At 34.9% G+C, this 20,628-nt stretch overlaps 2 long non-coding RNA genes across 4 annotated transcripts; both read right to left on the bottom strand.

Annotated features, from left to right (window-relative positions):
* Positions 1–1,549: 1,549 nt before the first annotated feature.
* On the bottom strand, positions 1,550–13,214 carry LOC135776917 (uncharacterized). The gene is made up of 4 exons (XR_010544230.2): positions 13,075–13,214; positions 2,907–3,168; positions 2,557–2,618; positions 1,550–2,397 (listed from the first exon to the last, which is right to left on the bottom strand). It is a non-coding gene; the product is annotated as an uncharacterized lncRNA (long non-coding RNA).
* LOC135776916 (uncharacterized) lies at positions 5,472–10,470 on the bottom strand. 3 transcript variants are annotated; one of them, XR_012335370.1, is made up of 7 exons: positions 10,456–10,470; positions 7,618–7,698; positions 7,405–7,478; positions 6,698–6,790; positions 6,466–6,529; positions 6,301–6,399; positions 5,472–5,591 (listed from the first exon to the last, which is right to left on the bottom strand). It is a non-coding gene; the product is annotated as an uncharacterized lncRNA (long non-coding RNA). The 3 variants fall into 3 exon arrangements; XR_010544229.2 differs by lacking the exon at positions 10,456–10,470 and adding an exon at positions 5,941–6,041 and having other exon boundaries at positions 5,474–5,591; positions 7,618–7,968; XR_010544228.2 differs by lacking the exon at positions 10,456–10,470 and having other exon boundaries at positions 7,618–7,937.
* Positions 13,215–20,628: the final 7,414 nt, after the last annotated feature.

Below are 20,628 nucleotides of genomic sequence, written 5' to 3'. Positions count from 1 at the left end.
TTTGCCTAAATAAACTTCTTTCAAAATACCCAAAACTTCTTTAATAGCATTTATTAACTTGTCAAATCTATGAATCCACAAAACGGGGAGCTTAATCTATTTTTAACTTTTTAATAAAGAATCCATGAGTCATTTATTTGTCATTGGTGTAACTTGTGATTTAAACAACATTAATGTTGATACTAAATATTGTTTCTTATTACAGCTTGTGTTATTAGTTAAAGGTTGAGTAGAGGAATGATAACAGCAAGAAAAATTATTTATTATTAATATTTGTTTAATTAAATTCTTCATCTTTACCCAGCATTGTATGAAATTATTTGATTCTCAGTTTGACTTTTTTCTTTAAAACCAACAAAAACAAAAATATTTAACCAAAAAGGCTTTGATGCAAAGACTGAAATATCAACAATGTCTTACATCCCATATCAACAACAAAATATTACTAGAAAGTACAAGAAAACACCAATGACACAATGTAACACCAATGACAAAATTAGAATATAACAATAGATAATGAATATGATAAAACTTATAAACTTTCATAAAATTTTCCATCTTGTTTTGTTTCTTATGCTTTTATGTTGGTCAGTTAAAGGAATAGTGCTTAGGAAGTACTCATTAGAGAAGTAACACCAATGACAATAACACCAATGACAATTTACAGAAAAAAAAAATATTTTAACAAAATGGCTGCCATAAGCTATGTGTTATTTCATCAGAGATGTAACAATCACATACTTATTCAGTATAATGTATTTTTATGTAAAGATCTTAACACTCCCAGCTATAAAAAAGAGTAACACTAATGACATCCAAAAAATCTTATCTCAAAATTCTTAGATATATCATGATATTTTAGACAAATAATGTAAGACATCTCACAAACCTTTTGCCTTTCTCCACTGCACTTCTTCCACTTGCCCTATGAAAAACTTCAAAGAGCTGATGCATTGTTTCAAAATAAAAGTGCTTTGGGTAGGGTAACACCAATGACATAAATTTGGGGGACAATATTTATTTGATATTATTCATATTAATAGTGTATTTTTACCATTTCAGTGTTGTAGTAAATTCATACAGGGTTAAAGGTAAATGTAAATTAGATTTGTTTTATAAAAAACATGGTTTTAAATAACAAGTACACAGTTCAACTTCCATGTATGATCAAAGGGACAGTGCAATTTTCAGGGCAAGACATTTTAAAAAAAAGTGAAAAGGAAAAAAGAGAAAATTAAATAAACAAACGCTCTCATCATTTTAAGGACAGTCTATATTTATTAAATATATATCATTATGGGATTATTGGGTCAAATTAAATGATTAACGGGTCTGCAAAAGTAAGGGACAAGCATTTCTACCTTTTTTGTAGAATGACCCGGGCGTGTCTTCCAGTTCGAAGTAAACAAGCGAGACGCATAGTGGGATGTGACACTCATTGATTCATTAGTTGACAGTCACTACAGATATAGCAATCCAAACTTGGTAACGATGTGGGAACACAAGCTCAACGAAATAAAGGGTGAAATAACAGTACACTGTTAACGATTTCCCTGTATTTTTACAGTACGGTACTGGCAGCACGGTTGCCAGTAAGTTACTGTATTTTGGTTTTACAGTACTGTACTGTAATACCATTTTACAGTACACAAACTAGTACTGTATAGTTACAAAGCAGTACTGTACTGTAATTTTACAATATTTTATTACAGTAGTCTATTTTTACAGTAATTTACTGTAATGTCTATATTGACCCATAAATACTATTTATTACTTATTACAGTTAATACAATAATATTATATATAATAGCTAGATATTTAGGTTTAAATCTATAGTTATTAATATGGTAAAAATGCTACATTAAAACATAATGAATTAAAAGGCAATCCAAGCAATGTATGTATCAAAATTTTATTTAAAAAAAACATTTAATTGAAACAAAACATATTTAAAACAAGATTTTAAACAATAATAAACATATAAACAAGTTAAATAAAATAAAATCAACAAGTATAAACAAGTTTGGAGACCCCTGCTGTAACATATTTAACTCTGGCAAATAGAACACTGGTCAATAGTTTGAAGTTTTCAGTTTAAAGTCCATCATCGACTAAAAGGTAACATTTCACTGTGGTAAAAAGAACACTGGCCCATAGTTTTAAATATTCTACTTGAATTTCATTGAACACTAAAAATAAATTAAACTGTGGCAGACAGACCACAGTGGCCTTTACTTTGAAGTCGTCCATTCGAACTCAATCAGGGACTGCATGAAGCTGTTCACATGGGGGTTAATGGCCACAGCTTTTCTCTGCACCAAGTTCCTTGTCTATTTGCTTGCTCCTTGTCTGGATGTGCACTTTTTCCCATCTTTGGAATTAATTCTATCCAGAAACCTGTTAGAAATATCATAAACATTAAGTCAACAAATATAAGATAGAAAAAGATTCTTAAAAAACTAAACTCAGCCTTGAATTTACTCCTATTCTGAAACCTTTTGCTCTTATTCTACTGTTCCACACCTAATTACATTAAAATACAGAAGATTCACTTACCGCTGAACAAACTCTTTCATCAATGGACAGCATCCACCTGGATCCTGTCATGATTGAATGTCCTGAACAGAAAGTGCAATTGTTACTGATTTGGACACAACTTTTTATTCTGAAAACAAAATCTTTTGTCAATAAAGTCCAGGGACACCTCTGCTAAATAAATACAATTATTAAATTAAATGTCTTAAAAACCAAAGTCTGAATATTTCTGTTTGTATATTTCTACATGGCAAACTAAGACAATTCTGTACATGTTGTGTATGGTCGTGTTACAGTGTTGTGTGTGGGAATTGTGAATGAGTGTATACATGGGTATTTAAAGAAGCTGTAGTGGTAAAGTGCAAACTTACCGAACAATGTGCTTGGTGTGTGTCTGGTGTCACCCGTTGTGCCTCCACATCTGCCTTAACTCCTGAAAAGTGCAATGACACTCATGTAAACTACAAATAAAAAGTGATTAGCCACATTCCCTTTGTACTTTTACATGTGACGTGAAAGCATTTAATATTGCAGTCAAAAAAATACATGACTTGTAACTGTACATCATGTACTTGCCTGGTTCCTTTAAAGATGATCCATCTTACCCAATCCGACTTACAAGCAATGGTAAGACTGTAAAAAATACAAAATCTGTTAGCCATAGAAATAAGTAGACATTGTGAAGGAAATGGTAAAAAAAAATTTAGTAACACTTTACTACAATAGTTTATTCCTTAACATTTGGTAATGCCATAGCTAATATGAACTAACAATGAACAATATATTTTACAACATTAATAATATTTGATAATGTTCATTGTGCAGAGACAAAGTGATTGATTTAAAAATGTATTAAGTGTTTAAATCTAATATCATGCTATGCTAACAAATAAAACCTTTCTGTAAGTGTTTAGTCAGTTGTAAAACAAATATATATATATATATATATATATATATATATATATATATATATATATATATATATATATATATATATATATATATATATATATATATATATATTAGTTGTTATATTATATATTACATATAAATATCTAAATAAGTCTTTTTTTATTATTATTCTATAACATCTTGTCTACAGAAAATCTCTGAAAATGTCTCGTTTAGTGCAGAAAATAGCGATTTATAGTGACAAGGTAAAAAGACTGCCCCTAATGTTTAACCCGGACCGGCTGCGGTGTAACACGCTATTTCACGCAAAGTTTTTTAACTAAGTTAGTAGCTAGCTGGCTGCTCACTTTAAAGATAAACATGATCGCCTAAATCTGAGCAATCCTGGTGATGCCAGTTTCCTACACGATGTTATATTGGACTATTTTACATCCAGAGATGAAGGATCAGATGACAGAGACGAGAAGACAAAGGTACGTAAATGCGGAGCCCATTCTCTTTTCGTGCATTGATTTGATGCGTTTTGGAAACTTATATATACTGCATGTAATGCATCTGAAGTGGTGGAAACAATATGCCATAAAAATGTATTGGACAACTTACTGGGCGTGTAAAACGCTTAAGAGAAGATATTCTCTGCTTTTGCGGATATACCGTAATATAATAACAACAACAATAAGCGTGGCAATCCCTTTCGTTCATCTGATATTAAGATGAGCCCAGGTCTGAATGATATTTGGTCGAAGTTAAAGCTGCAATGAGTTCGATGCATATATCCAGTTAAATATGAGGTTTCTTGTTTTCACTTCGGTGGAGTAGTTCGGTACTATGCTGTGTACGGGGTGTCAAGTCCTATCTGTTTACAACCACGAGTCAGCCTTGCCAAACAGTCGAACTTAATACTTTTCTCTGACGCTAACTGAACGGATGAAACGCCGAGATAAACGACCGTTATGCTGGGACCGCAAGACCGCGCTGGCGGGTTGTCTTTGTCCATTTCGTTAAAAATAGTTTCATTGACCGCGTTTACATGCACCCTAATAATGCGATTATAATGGGATTTTGTCAATACTGCGATTATACTTTACCTCATGTAAACGCAATAATTCGATAAAAATAATGCGATTAAGCTCATAATCGCAATAAGTAAAGTCGCATTAAAAGAGGTGGCGTACGCCGTTTATAATCGCAGTATGCGTCCATGTAAACGCTTTAATCGCATTTATACCGCACTAATTAAGTGCACGTGTGTTTTAGTCACGCACCTTAAGCACAAATTCGTTTTAATCTTGACATTAGGAAGTTTTACATGAACTCTGCCAACACGACTCGCTGTCAGCAGTCTGCCTTCATTCAGAAACAGCTCAAATAACACGACAGCAGTGTATAAAACCTTTAAATGACATTATAACGATAATTATAACGATAAATATATTAGTGACCACATCATACCCAGTCGGCATTTCAACGTTGATTCAACGTTGAATCAACGTCAGGTACCAACGTTGAATCAACGTTGGATTACCTTTCGGATTTACAAAAAATTTCAACGTTGAAATCACGACGTTGTTTCAACATCACACTTTCAACATAGGTGAATTATGGTTGATATCATGACGCAATTTCAACCTTCTATTTCCTTGTTGTTTTTAACACTAAATATAGATTTTTACTTTACACTGCAATACTCACGAAATGATTTACTGTAAACGCGTCATTTTTAATGCAATTATCATATGAATGCAACTTGCTACGCATAACTTACAGTACAACCCCATTCATAAAACTAAACACTTAAGGAAGGTAAAGTTTAAATGTGGACAAATAAGATAGCAGGTGCCTACCCTTTCCAAATAAACATGAAAGCAGCTGTTAAAAATATTTTTTATGGATAAAAACACATTCTTTCAAACAGTTAGGTTTCCATTTAGTAGTGCAGAAGTGGAATTTTCTAAATATAGAATAAAATCATAAAATATGAAACAAAATCATGTTTAAAAGTCATTTTATTAATCTGAATAGAAAAACTTTATTCAAGAAAAACTGCAGATATGAATTTTGTTGTTGGTTTAGTTGACAGTCTTCTTATGGCCACCACCACCCATCTATTCTGGCTCATGCTGTACTTAATACGATGACAGCATCTAAAGAGGGGGAAAAAAACAAGATATTTAATTTTCAAAAAATGCTGCATTTTAGCCCATGTACAAAAAAATCTTGTTATTGCACATCTGGGAAAGATGCGTTTTCTTTGATAGTCTGACTTGAAACATTGCATAGCCATCTGATGAAAGAACAAAGCTGTTGTGTTTACGAAGATGACAATGAGGTTCAATTAAGATCATCTACAGTGCATTCAGAAATCATACACCTTTCACTTTCAATTTTATGTTGTTGCATGATACTGTAATTGTTTAGATATTTTTACAAAGTAAAAACAGAATTTTAGAAACTTTTGCAAATGTATGAAAAAAGAAAACATATCATATTTACATTATACATATTCAGACCCTTTGCAACAACATCTGCAATTTAGCTCAGTTGCCTCCAATTTCTCTTGAGGTTGCTGAGATGTTTCTACACCTTAAAGCGTCCTGATGAACACAAAGATTTTTTAAGGAATGTCTGCAACCAAACTGACCAGAAGCACCATTGACTTACATAGTAGGATAAAAGAATACTATGGTAGTGAATGGTGCTTCTGATCGATTTGGTTACAAATGAATCCAATACTGAATGCTTAAGTGATATTAACTTTATATTTTCAACACGCCTAAATGAGATGCTTAACAAAGCAAACACTGACAGGTTGCTTTACGTGTGGGTCAAACAGCCTTTTGTGTAGTCCCTTACCAATGAAATCGAAGATGGACTTCAGAACTTCTGGACTGTCTGTGTAAGACTTTAAACTCGCTCAGACCAGCAAGGCATCTTGTTAGCAGACATCCCGACCTGATCAAAAACTTTTGATTAGGAGATGTTCTAATCCTATTTTTAATATATGTTTTACAAACTTACCACAGGTGATCTGGCAAAGCGACTTATGAAACAACATCTTCCCAAATCTCCTCTTCAGGCTCATCTTAGCGATCATTGCATTTGATAAAGTTTGGAAAAAGAAAAACATATTTCATTAGTATAGAAATATAAATGTAATCTTGTAGTAAGAAATACAGAAAACTGTGGCCCAAGTACAACTTTTAAAGAAATTAAGAATGTTTAAATTTTTTGTCATAACACTATTCATTACCTTTTAAGGGGGAATGATTTGGGGATCTGGAAAGACACACTACTTCACCTCTCTGTATTTTATCACACGTCTTCAAATTGCATGTTGATCTGCCTACAATTTAAAACACATAATAAAATAAAAACAAGTCATAGCCCCTTTTAAAAAGAAAACATAAATTGTGAAATACAAAACACTGCATCTTAATTATTAGGATTAGTAGAATTTGATTTGGTTACAAAACAAATATTAAATGCATTGTAGGGTTTTAGGGGAGACGCTTCACAAAAAAGAAATGGTAAATTACGGATTTCTATTACAACATGGTATCTTGGTGGTGCATTACCAGGGTAGGTGGCAGCTCATTGACAATTAAAAAAATTATGATTAAACCCAAAATACATAAAGATAAGAACAAATAAATGATGTCAAATTCACCACCACAAAGACCCATTTTTCTGTCTATATGAATCCTCTATAAACTTGCATCACCATCCACTCTGAAAACTGGATTAACTTTTGTCTCTGTCTACTGAAAACAAAGTGTTTGAAATATGTAGGCCTACATACTGTAGAAGGAATAGTGGCATAGAAAAGAAATTAATTGCTGTGCTGAAAAGTAACCATTGTATCCTAAATTAGTTTCTTATATTTTCCTAATGACAATGATAAACCAGTCTTGAGAAACAAGTAGCAGGTGTTTTTAAAAAGCCAGTCTCAATTCTCACCTGTGAAGTTTCTTGTGTTTGTGTGTCATTCTGTTTCTGATCTGACAACCCTTGCTGTCTGTTTCTTGTTCAATCTTGACAAAATATAAAAAAGTAAAATTAGTGCAATATTGGAAGAGAATTCTATAATGACTTTATCAGAACATGAATACATACACTTGCATACTGCATTTAAGTAAATACTGTAGAATAGCAGGGTTAACACAACATTACCTGATCCAGATGTAGTGGCTGCTGATGCATGAAAATCTCAGCATTGACAAGATCATCATCACTATTCTAATTTGAAGGGCTCTGATAACGAAGACATTACAAAAGAGTTATAAAAATATACTAAAAACAAGACCATATTTGTCTAGATAACCAATATTTTCTATTTCCATTAAAACTTGCTAACTATTCAACAAGTAAGCAAAATTACACCGTTACAATGTATTTCAATTCGAATAGAACATGCCAACTTACACGACATGATATTTTCGTACAAAGGAGTTAACTTAAGTGTTTCATGCCGCTTAAAATCATGGATACTGCGCGAATGACCGCAGGTGCGATCATAAGCGTAGCATGTGATTGACTGATTGCCATGGAAACATGAGGGTCACGTCGACTATCTTGTTCCTTTTAATTTTATAACTGCATTTATACACATTACCCCGTCGAGAAAACCTCAGCATGATTAATATTGGATTCGACGCCCATGTTATCACGTCATCAATAAGTTTGGATTAATGTCATTAACACGAACTGCTATACGTATCTGTTATTGCGAATTCGTGAGCCATAAAACACCAACATCTCATTACTTTATCAGTAATATGAATTTGAGAAACTAAGCAGTGTTGCCAACTATTTTCAATGGAAAGTAGCTAAAGCTTGCTTGGAAAGTCGCTAAATGTCGCTAGATTACGTCATTGCGTCATTTGCATAACAGTGACGTCATCACATCGCATTTGCATTCTTACTACATTGGCTGTTTTCAGGTTTCTCTTTCTCTCTGAACTGTCAAAAATGTTATTTTAATACACATGAATGCCTGAAAATGTTTTCTTGTTTGTTTATCTGCTTATGTTCTCATAAAACGAAATGTGTGTATGTTCATTTTTATGGCCAAACAGTCCAGTTTCAAAACATACACTGATAAATGATGGGAAACGTTGTTTTGTAGGTAAATAGCCCATTAACGCGTCAGCTCCGTACAGTTTTGTCTGTTCTAAATGTGCTGCTGCTCAGCTCCCTCAAGTACATTTATTTTATGTACAGTGATTCATTTTATTCAAAGACCATTTTACATTTACATCTCGCCATTAATGTAAGCCATCGCGGGATCCGCCTGCTCCGGCTTCCCGCGTGCATGATTATGCCGTCTGGACGCGGATAGATAACCACTTCTCCTGCCCTGACTGCAGCTGGGAGAGACTCTGCTCTGCTGCGCGAGGACTAGACTGCCTGTGAATGCTTTGGGATGGGGGTGGAGCCCACGGAAGCAGCGGTAGCTGCTCATTGAGAAGATTGAGTGTCACGTAAAAAGTCTCCAAAAGTCTCCAACAACGCCAGAAGAAGTCGCTAGATTTGTCGCTAGTCGCTTTTTTGAAATTTAGTCGCTAAAGGGGTCTGAAAAGTCGCTAAATCTAGCGACAAAGTCGCCAAGTTGGCAACACTGAAACTAAGCAGCTTACACTGACCGCACCGCACCAGTGTTGCCAGATCTCGCGAGACAAATAAGCAACCAGGCCTGTGAAAACAAGCCCAAAACAAGCGACTTTTCAACGCGCCCCTAAACCCCCCTCCAAGCCTCAAATTTTTTTGGTCAAAGCTGTGAGTGATAAGCACGCGAGATGGCAGAAGGTTGCTATGGTTATTTCAGTGTCAATCATAATCACATTTTCGGGAGTGAGTCTTGTTTCGTACAGACATGAAACGAACATTTAGGGGATTCACTCCAGCATTTACATACGGTTGTCATTCCCGAAAGTTTGCAGTGTGTACGAGACCATTGAGGAGAACGGGGCTGCATTTTTTATGTTTCTATCTGCTATCATGTTGTACGAGGTCCGCATGGTGTGCACGTATTTCACACTTAACTGATACTCTGCACAGTGCTTTGAGTCGTCCCACACGACAGGTTGAATCCATTCTTTTACTCCTTTCTCTTTCTCCCAGTCTTTTCCCACTTTGTCCCAGGCATTTGTTCCTCCAAAAAACTCTCCTACAGTCCAGTCAGTCAACATCAGTCGCAACTCTCGCGCGCATTAATTTAAAGTTTACATCACTCACTGACTACGTTTTCCTAGCCAGAAAAAAAAACAGATTGCCCTGCTCTGCCTCTGATTGGCTGGTACTCGTTGCCATCTGGGTCAGAGCCAATTAGAAACAGGTGTGGGTGGGAAAAAACTGCTGTCTCCTGTGTGTATCCAAGGAAAGGGGAGAGACGGAGAGAACAGGCTAGACAAACTCCTACGTTTAAATAACATATAGAAAATATCTGATTGACAAGTTATTATGGAGCTGGGATCAAGCCCAAAAAAGCAACTACACTTTAGAAACAAGCCCAAAATAACGCGACCCGCGACTACCAATATTTGTAAGCGACTTTACAGAAAAGCAAGCCCAAAGTCGCTTATAATAAGCGGACTTGGCAACACTGCACCGCACTCGAGCTGCTCCTCCTTTCAAAAGGCTGATAGGTGTCTGTGGCGCCTGTAAGACCTCTCGGATATAAGTTACGCTGACTGAACTACGAAATCAACACTTTTTCACCGAAGTTGTCCAAAAAAACCCTTACATTTATAACTAGTTGCTTTTCTGACACAAAAACAAGCAAGTGGTTAAGTTGATAAAAACACACCTCATATTAATTTATTAATATTCATAATAACGAAGTCCAATTTCGGCGGGAACATCCCGTGGACTAGCAAATTAACTACTATAACGAATACATTCGCAACTAACAGAAAAAAAAACGATTTGGCATCGTGCTTTTTTGTCATACCACTTTGTATATATGAATAAAATAACTTTATGCGTTTACATTGACTTATATTTCCTTACCTCTTCTTTCTCTGAAGCATTTTCTCGTGTGATACGCAAGATCTCGAAGACAGCCGTTAAAACAGTCCAATCTCGTGTAATCTCGCGAGATTACGTCGCTACCTGTATATTGAATTATTTGTTACATTTTTTTTTAATAATGTCATCAATTTTATAAAATGAGTTTTTACATTTTTTTTCTGAATGATTCACATATTATAAAACATTATTTTATTGTCTCTCTGCAACCATTTACTTCACTGTTGTTTCAACGTTGTTTCAACGTTGAATCAACGTTGAACAAACAACTGATGTTATTTCAACCAAATTTCAACGTTGATTTTTAAGCATTTTATTAACCTTTTTCAACCGTTTACCATTCACCGTTGTTTCAACGTTGTTTCAACGTTGAACAAACAACTGACCTAATTTCAACCACATTTCAACGTTGAAGGTCGGTCATATGCCCGCTGGGTAATGATAACTTCATGCTAATTCGATAAAACGAGCGCGGCATTACCTAATATTGGATATTTCTTGTAATAAAAACTTTTTTTGCAATTGTTTACATGTCACTGAATATGTACATATGCTGTTCTTGTTGCATTTACACAGCGGGAAACCAGCAGATGTCCTCAACTGAATGAATGTAGTAGTTTGTGTAATAATATCATACCTTTTGGCGTAGTCAGTGTGGTAGAAAAATGTCACAGCATCAGCGCTGGATACCTGAGGTAATTTTATGTTATAAACCTCAGCAATGAATGAGCTTTCTGCTGCATTTTAAGTGCGCGTGCACTTCAAGTTCAAATAGATTTGATTGGCTGTCAATGGTTTATCGTTCATCATGTGCCAAAATCGCTATCGTTATAGTTGTTGTGTGAGCTCTGCTATTATCTTTAATATAAAACGATTTTTAAAACTATATTTTTATATCATGTGAACGCCCTTTACAGGCACTGTCATATTTATATCTTCATCACGGCACCGGATAATGAAATACATCTATAACAACGTGTTTGTCATTTAACGTAAGTAAATTAAAACAGTGGACCATATATGTGAGTTCATCATTTGTGCTCTGCATTGAACTTTGTGTGAATAATCCGAAAATAAAAACTGCATGTAAACCGGAGTGAAGAGGTTAGCTCCAGGGGCGGCGTTTGCGTATGGCAGGGTATGGCAGTTGCCATACCCTAGCATTCAGACCAAACACCAGAAATCAACAGGCTATAATGAAGCTAATTAAAAATAATGTTAAATATTTAAGTAGAACATATCTGAACATTGGTACATCACTAATATGGATAATTTAGGCGTGTGCTCGACTTCATGCTATAATACAGGAACCGACATGTGGATGACATCAACGTGCCGCGAGAGCGGTTTGAAAGCAAACTCTTCCTATTATTTCTCGCCTCACCCTCGCGGTACTTTGATGTCATCACCCTGTCGTTCTTGCAGCGCAGATTGAATTGTGCAGGTGGTTTCATGATGACCGCTGTTGTTATAATCTTTATTTTCGCAAGTAAACTCCTTTTTTGTTTTAACATTCAAACAGACTCTCCCCCACACTCGCGCAATGCATATTGCATACATTATTCCAGAAGTAAAATTATTTGTTCAATTCAATTTCAATGCAATTTCAATTCGATTTGTTCTCTGTGGATAAATAAACATGTTCTCTTACACTGGGAAATTGTAGCGCAGTCGAAGTGAATTGTATTAATTATTTGCGCGCGTTTTTGAATATGGCGACTTGTGGAATAAAAACTGCACGACGACAAAAGGTAAGACTTGTTTTTGCATTTAGCCCTGTTTTACTAAGAGTTTTATTTAGTGTTTTAGTCTTAGTTGGTTAGCTGGCTGGGTTAACTACGTGTGCTCTATCTCACATATTAAAAGTCTTTATTGTGTTTTATAAGTGTTTATTGCCGGCTGTCATGACAAGATTTGTGAAGGGATGTTACAGTATGTTTTGATATTATCTTGATTTAGTTTTATCTGTTGCTGGAGTTCCACTTAGTTAAGAATGACAACATTTGAAAAGCATTTTAAACAACCATGATTTCTGTTTTTGTTTTTCATTTGTATTGCTTCCGTATTGTTGTCAGTAAGTGTACATCCGTGCAATCATAGTATGATTTTATACAGGTTGGTGGAGTATGTAAACATATGGGTATAATGTGGTTTCATAGATTCGTTATTTGAATGGCCGCCTTGTACGAAGAATTTTTGCCATACCCTAGGTTTTCGTGAAACGCCGCCACTGGTTAGCTCCAGTCATGTAAACATCTTACTGCGATTAAGACCTTACTCGCATTATTGGAAATAATCGCATTTTTGGTGTGCATGTAAACGTGGTCAATGTCACCACACTTTCAACACAATATAAACTCACCAAAACCCTCATAATTTAGTTAAAACAACCATATATTCATTAATAAAGGTGTAAAGCGAGTAAAAGCAGCGGTAGACATCTGTGTGTAACGTTAGCTTACTTTCTGAGGGAGATTGAAACTTTGTTGGCGACCGTTTTTCTCTCTCATTGCACGTTTAAAACAATATTGTGACAAACTATTGACAACATTCTTAAACTAAAAATTAAGTTTTCATGAAACAGAAATATTTTTAACTTACCGAACTGCCAGAAATCAATCGTCCTCCTTCAGCTGCAGCCAGGAGTTGTGCTCTCTCTCCCTCTGTGTGATTTGACGTTGGCACACTTTCTCTGATTATTGCAAGTACACCTGGCACATTACAGCAATGGCTACAGCAAGGTTACATCAAGACCAAAAGATACTGTAAAATGTTCCCGCTCAAACAAATTTACCCAGAATGCATTATGAACTGCAGTACTGTACTGTACTGTAATGTACACATACAGTATAGTACTGTGGATTTTTACAGTAATGTACTGCTAAATCTACAGCGACATCTAACAGTGTACCTTTACCCTCCGCAGTAGATGCCTTATTAGCATCAGAATCTGAATATACTTTAATTGCAAAGTCTTGATTCGAATCATATCTTAAAACTTTTTTGTGAGGCCTTTGACACAACTTACACACACTTACACACCAAAGGAAATGTAAAATCGTGAATTGGACCATAGGTGCCCTTTAAAAGTTTCAGGTGTATCTACTAGTCCAACTAGTTACATATATACAACTCTGTGGTAGTGGCTGCAGAGAAGCGAGTTGAATGTAAAAGGACTTTATTTGGTGAAAAGGACTGAACATCTATCTTTATCTCTCTCTGAACCTCCGAGTGCTCAGCCTGGAGGTGATGAGTGAACAGAGGGCAGGTGGAGCGGAGCGATGCTGGAGGAGAGATGCTGATGGGTGGAAAGAGAAGAACAACAAGGTCCGCTACACTCCGCTACAGGAAGACTGCAAATTAATAATTTACATCATCTGTCACCATGCGCACCACTGGACCGCTCAACAAACAGCACAGACAAATTAAAGTAAAAACATGCGAGAGTCGAGCACCCGGACACGTCCACAGCTCCTCAGCTGCGAGGAGAAAACAGAGCACCACACAGATGGTCTGGATAACATAGTGACATGTAATGAAATTGGTGACAAGAAATGCGTGAGCACTTATAAATGATCAAATATGGATTCGAAAATATGCATTCATGCTGTATAGCTCAGTGCATTGCTGATAAAAAAATATATACCTTGTAATGCACAGTAAGTTGCTTTAGATAAAAGCATCTGCTAAATGCATAAATGTAAATGTACTATAAATGTAAGAAAGGTTAAATTAATTTTTTATTTTCATAAATCAAATCAAAGCTTTTTGATAACAGCTTTTTGAAGTTATTACATAGAGGTCGAACATTTGTTTAGCTGTACAAATATTGTAATTACATTTGATTTGCTCACTTGGTTTGGTTTGTTTTGTTCATTTCGTGACCAATTACAATTACAACGATTATTTTGTTTATATTACCTCACACTGATGTATACTAACACAATATAAACAAAACAATATTAACATACAATATAAACAAAAAGAGAAACTCTACTTAAGTGACAACCGATCCTCCAAACAAACATCTCGCCATCATGACCTTCACATGTCACTGGTTCTCACTGAGAAATCTGAATATAATTTTGATGGTGATTTCAGGCTCATGCAGATAGGAAAGAGCACGCGAACAGGTGTAATTTCACACTCCATCGGGTGTCCGCTCGAACCCTCTTTAATAGGCTGTCAATCAGCACGGTTCTGAATTTTAAACACAAACACGCGTGCAAGATCAGATATGTGCAGTTTCTTCCCCCACAGCCTCTCACTTTTGCCACACTGGGATCGGTGCAGGAAAACAGTTAAAGTTATGTTGTTTTGCTAACTGTGTAAATGTGTTAACCTCAGGCATAACACTTAACCACAGTAACCGCTCCCTTTTTAGTGACAGAAACAGATCTTTATCTCCAAACCCTACAACAGCTAATAGATAAATCATCTGTTGTAGATCTGTTGAAAGATAAAAAAAAATATGCTAAACGTTTAGCTTCTGGAAAGGGAAAAATACTGTCATTGTTTACTCATGTTGTTACAAACCTCTATATATTTCCTGGTTCTGCTGAACACAAACTTGTTGCAAAACAAGATAACTCGTTTTTTTTTTCATTCCAATTAATATAAATTCATTTGCAGTTGGTTTATTTTGATTTAAACCTTCATAACTTAAAAAATACAACTAAGTAGCACCATAAAACAAAATAATAACATGATAACATAATAAACATAATACATAAACATAAACATAATACATTTTGACAAAAATTTTATAAACAGTATGGAAGTCAATGGTGCTTCTGTTTTCTGCTTTATTACAAATATCTTCATTTGTGTTCATCAGAACAAAGAAACTTATACAGGTTTGTAACAACATGAGGCTGAGTACATAATGACAGAATTAAAATTTTTGGGTGAACTATCCCTTTAAATTGACAAACTTCAGTATTTTAAAAAGTTGAACTTGGATACAAGAAAGGTTTTGTTTACACACTATCTTTAAAATATAATTTCAACATAGGTTTACCACCATAAAGAGTGCTTGAAATAAACTGAAGATGCTATTTAAACTTTAAAAACCAATACTAAACATACACTGTAAAAAAAATCCGTATAAATTACAGTGTTATTGCAGCTGGGTTGCCGGTAACTTACCGTAGATTAAAATTTGTGTTATTTACCGGCAACATTTTGTTCAACGTTAAATGAACATTAAACATTTACAAGTCTTTGTCTTTATAGAGTAAAACTATAAAAACAGCATCAAGCAAAACATTCTGGGAAACAAAATCTGAAGTAAAAAACAGAAAAAGGTTGATGATGATTTCTGGTTTCCAGAATGCTTTGCATGAGGTTGTTATTGTATAGTTTTATTCTGTAAAGATAAAGACTTGTTAATATTTAAAATGTATTTAACTTTGAACAAACTATTGCTAGTAAATAACATAAATTTAAATCTATGATAAATTACCCGCAACCCAGCTGCAATAACATTGTAATTTCTACTGAATTTTTTTACAGTGTATAGCAAAAATATATCATAAAAATATGTTAATATGAATTAAAAATGTAACTGATTCCCGCTCTGTTAATGTTTTTATTTGCGATCGGTATTGAACTAGTCGTGACATTACTAGCTGATTTTTAGGTAGTGTAACACATAAATAAAACTATAAAGTCTTTGAAACCTAAATTGAAATTGTTCTAACCTTAAAAATCTCAAAAATCTAAATTTTAAGTGATAGCCATACATCCATAATAAAACAAAATATATGATGGCTCGCATAAATGAAAACAATGATTCAATTCACCATTTGACATCTACACAGACTGTTAAAAATGACTTGTTGCACTTACATTTTTTAAGCTTAATCATTTACTTTCTTGACTTGAGTTGCTATAAATTATAAACAAATAAAGTTGAATCATCTTAAGTTATTTCTACTTCATTTTTATAATTTATAGCAATGCCTCACTAGTCAAGAAAGTTGAAATAAACTGTCACTTCAAATTGATTAAACTTAAAAATTTAGGTGCAACAAGAAATTTTTACAGCGTAATTTTATGTGTATAAATTATATATTTAATAGTTTTTGGTGTAAATTTACCTGTTCAAGTAACCATTATTTATTTCAAAACACTCATAAGTTATAGCATATGATAGTAATACCTTAAAAATCAATCTGATCTTATGTGGAAACTTACCAGTTTTGTGCAGTGGTAATTTCATATGAATTATGTGAATTTTATAAAAAACATACAATTACCCAAAAAAGCAGTACTAATACCCCACCTATATCCCAATGTCACTGGGGTGAATGCCAAAAGATTGTGACGTTTAAAACACATTATTTGACTGTAGCATATCTACTTTAAGTTTTAAAGTATTAAAAGGAATTAAAGGTATAGTTCACCCAAAAATGAAAATGGTAAGCACACAGTTGATGGTACCCATTGACTTCAACAGTATTAGTTTTTCTTCTGTTCAAAGAAAGTCATACAGGTTTTAAACAACACGAGGATGAGTAAATGATAACATAATTTTCATTTTTGAGTGAACTACAGAGAAAGTGTAGTGCAGCAACTCTCCTATTAGGCGAGCCCAGCTTATGGTTACTGTTAAAGCATTTTTTTACATACATTATCTTTAAAGTAGCCTTAGCGTCCTCTGAGGTTTTTAAAGCCGGACACGCTGTACAGTAGATGAGCAGTTTCAGAGGTGTGGTTAAACCTCACTGGTCAACAGTAACTCATGCATGCACCACCTCCTGACCTACACAGACTCATCAATATTTTAAGTTGTACTTAACGGACAAAACAGAGTAAAGACCATGCCAGGGGCACCTGGGGCAGACAGGGAGTGGATCTCATGGAGAAATGAGGGGGGGGGGGTCTTACCAGTGGGACCAGAACTGACCCAGAAAAACATCTGAACCATAGCATGTATGTTATGTAGACAACCAAATATAAAATGTACAGAATATGTGTTGACAGGTTAACATACTGACTGGCAAACTGAAATAACTGTCTGTTAAAGGGGACATATCATGAAAATCTGACATTTCAAGTGCTATAATTGGGACCCCAGTGCTTCTATCAACCTAGAAAATGTGAAAAAGTCAACCCAGTGTCTTTGCAAGCATGTGAAAAAATAGGTCATTGAAATTTGGCTCCCCTTGTGATGTCAGAAGGGGATAATACCGCCCCTTAATCTGACAAATCCAACTACAGCACTGCAATTTAGTGCAGAGATCAGATGATTTGCATTTTAAAGGACACACCCAGGGCACATTTATGCTCAACACTACAAAGTGGCAATATTTAACATGCTATAATAAATTATCCATATGGTATTTTGAGCTAGAACTTCACATATGTACTTTGGGGACACCAAAGATTTATTTGACATCTTAAAAAAAGTCTTGTGAAATGTCCCCTTTAAATGCATTGAACTGTGCGTTTAAAATAATAACACATCTTGAGTTTTGAAGTGTATATATGTGTATAATCTGCCCTGTTCATTGGCAGTTTGTGAACAATCAGCCGATGTCTGATAAAAGTAAATGTTTTTATCTGCAGATACCAATTATTGGATGAAATATCAGTGCATTCATAATCTTAATAAAAATTTCACACACACGCACGCACGCACACACGCACACACACTATACTGTACAGTGTAAATTACACACTACCTTAAACTTTTAACCCTCCAAAAACATCATGCCAGCATAAAACTGTTTGCCCCGTAACATCTGCATAACATGCACAAAGATTTCTTTAAGGAAGTATTTGTAATGCACTGTTTAGATGGAGCCAACTCAATACACATGATTTACATTGACCATTTAACTTCATCAGCCTGGAAAAAGAATCCCAACGCTAAACACATCACCAACTGGAAAATTAACCAGTTTCACATTTCAGTTCCCTTTTAAATCTTCCTGAAAGTCTTGCACAGCATTGTAATTGTGCTACCTCCCATGCAATTTGTGTTTGTTTATACAAATTCAAGAGTAGTAGGTAAAAATCTGCACCCTTTGACTTTTAGGTTGCACCACATGATCTCTGCAATGAATAAACATTTAACAAACTTTAACTTGGATGTTTGTAGCTTTTGCCTGTAAAATTAAATTCATAAATATACTTTTTAAATACAATTAAAATGTGTTTGATATACCGGTAACAGTATTTTTTACTAGTTTTATAATGGTTGTACCACACCTGACAGAAAAAAGTGAACCAGACATTACATTAAAGTAGCTCCTTTTTAGTTTTTTTAGAGAAATCTACAAACTTTTATTCAGCCATAAAGACCAATAGGGTTCACTGGATGATGTGATATCACTCTAAAAAATGTTGGGTTGTTTTTAAGCCAGGGCTTGGTCACTATTGGACAGACCACATATCTGGGTTAAAATAACCCAAATAATGGGTTGTTTTAACCCAACTGCTGGGTTGTTCCAACATGACTGATTAAAAAAACCTAGCAGTTGGGTAAAAACAACCCATTGTTTGGGACATTTTAACCCAGAAATGTGTTCTGTCCAGTAGTGACCTAGCCCTGGGTTAAAAACAAACCAACATTTTTTAGAGTGTGTTTACTGTTTATACTTCTTAATAAAAGGCCCATGCAGGGGCGCTGTAAAGGGGGGGGTAAACGATGACGATTCTCGGGGCCCATGACTAAAATTGTGGTGCTAAAAGAAATATTTGATAGTAAAAATTATTCTATTTGCTGTTTCCTTGTGTCAAAAAAAATATTTGTTTAGGAAACGCAAACGTCCGTGGGCCCCCTCCCCCTCTAGATTATCATAAAATGGTTCAGTCCGCCCAAATTGTATCCAGGTAACACAAACAGCTTGACTTCACTTATAGCGCCAGCAGAATATCAACTTGACGGACAAGAAAATACCAGCTTTGCCAGCTACTGTACAAACTACTATCAGCTGTTTGTAAAATTTCAGTGCATCTCTTGAAGATGATGTGGAGTTGTATTACTACAATGTCCCCTATATTGTCAAATACAGCATGATTCATCTCTGCCAAACATCTTCACATAATACTTTCACATTATTTGATCCAGACCGACTCAGCAAACTCAATTTAAACAGCACAAAATGAGTGCCTGTGGACGTTATAGATAGAAATTATTATATTTCTGTTTTAATTCACACAATAAATATTTAAAATTTTAATTACGGGTGTGGACATGGGATGGAGTTCAATTGTCTGATTGACCTAAATATATGAGAATGATAGTCAAAATAACATAAGAGCGCATGATTTTATGTAAATTTATAGGAAAAAGTCTCAGCTGTGTTGGGGGCCCTGTCAAGATTCTTTTCATGGGGCCCAAAATCCTTAGCAGCGCCCCTGGGCCCATGATTGCGGTTGTACTACCTCTTTGAGAACATCCAAATTGTTGGACACTTTTTCAATTGTCCTTACATCCCAACAACAACTAATATTTATGAAAATTGTTTATAGGAAAGGTTTCGAACATAAAATAAAGCCAGTGTATCTTATTTAAAAATTGTAATAATTTAAACACCATGGTAGGGTGTGTTCATACTTGTCATTTTAATAAAAATGACAATCGGTCAATGTAATAAAGTCATATTTAGAAAATCACATTGGATCAATGTAACGTAAAAACGTGTTACGTAAAAATTGGCCATGCAATTAATACGTTGAACTGATGAGGCCTTTTTTTGAGTGTATGCTCGATGGACCATGTTAATGAGGCTCTTTACCTCTCTATTGCTCCATGTTTGCCCTCTGCTCATTTTGTTTTTGCATACACTGCTCATTACGCCGTAAAATCAGTCCCGTCTAGTGATATCACATCCTGGTTTTGGTCTGTTACCTCGTCTCTGGTCCGAGTGCATTCACATATCAGTCGAACCGCACCACAGTTTGTTTGGAAACAAACCGAGATCCACCAGTCTCGGTTCGTTTGTTTAGTGCGCAGCAGAGTTCGGGTGCCAGCATTCACAATTACTTAAATGAACCGCCCCAACCGAGCAATCGCACCAGAGTTCATTTTAATCGAACCAAACATGTGAAGTATGAACACGCTCTTAAACTGCTAATTTGTACGAACAGTTGCTGCACCAGTTTACAGGTTTGAGATATCAAAACAAAAATGTGTATTTATAA

The sequence above is a fragment of the Paramisgurnus dabryanus genome, chromosome 18, assembly GCF_030506205.2.
Source record: "Paramisgurnus dabryanus chromosome 18, PD_genome_1.1, whole genome shotgun sequence".
In the NCBI taxonomy this organism is placed as follows: Eukaryota; Metazoa; Chordata; class Actinopteri; order Cypriniformes; family Cobitidae; genus Paramisgurnus; species Paramisgurnus dabryanus.
Note: the sequence above shows the minus strand (reverse complement) of the source record. Positions and strands in the feature narration are given on the sequence as shown.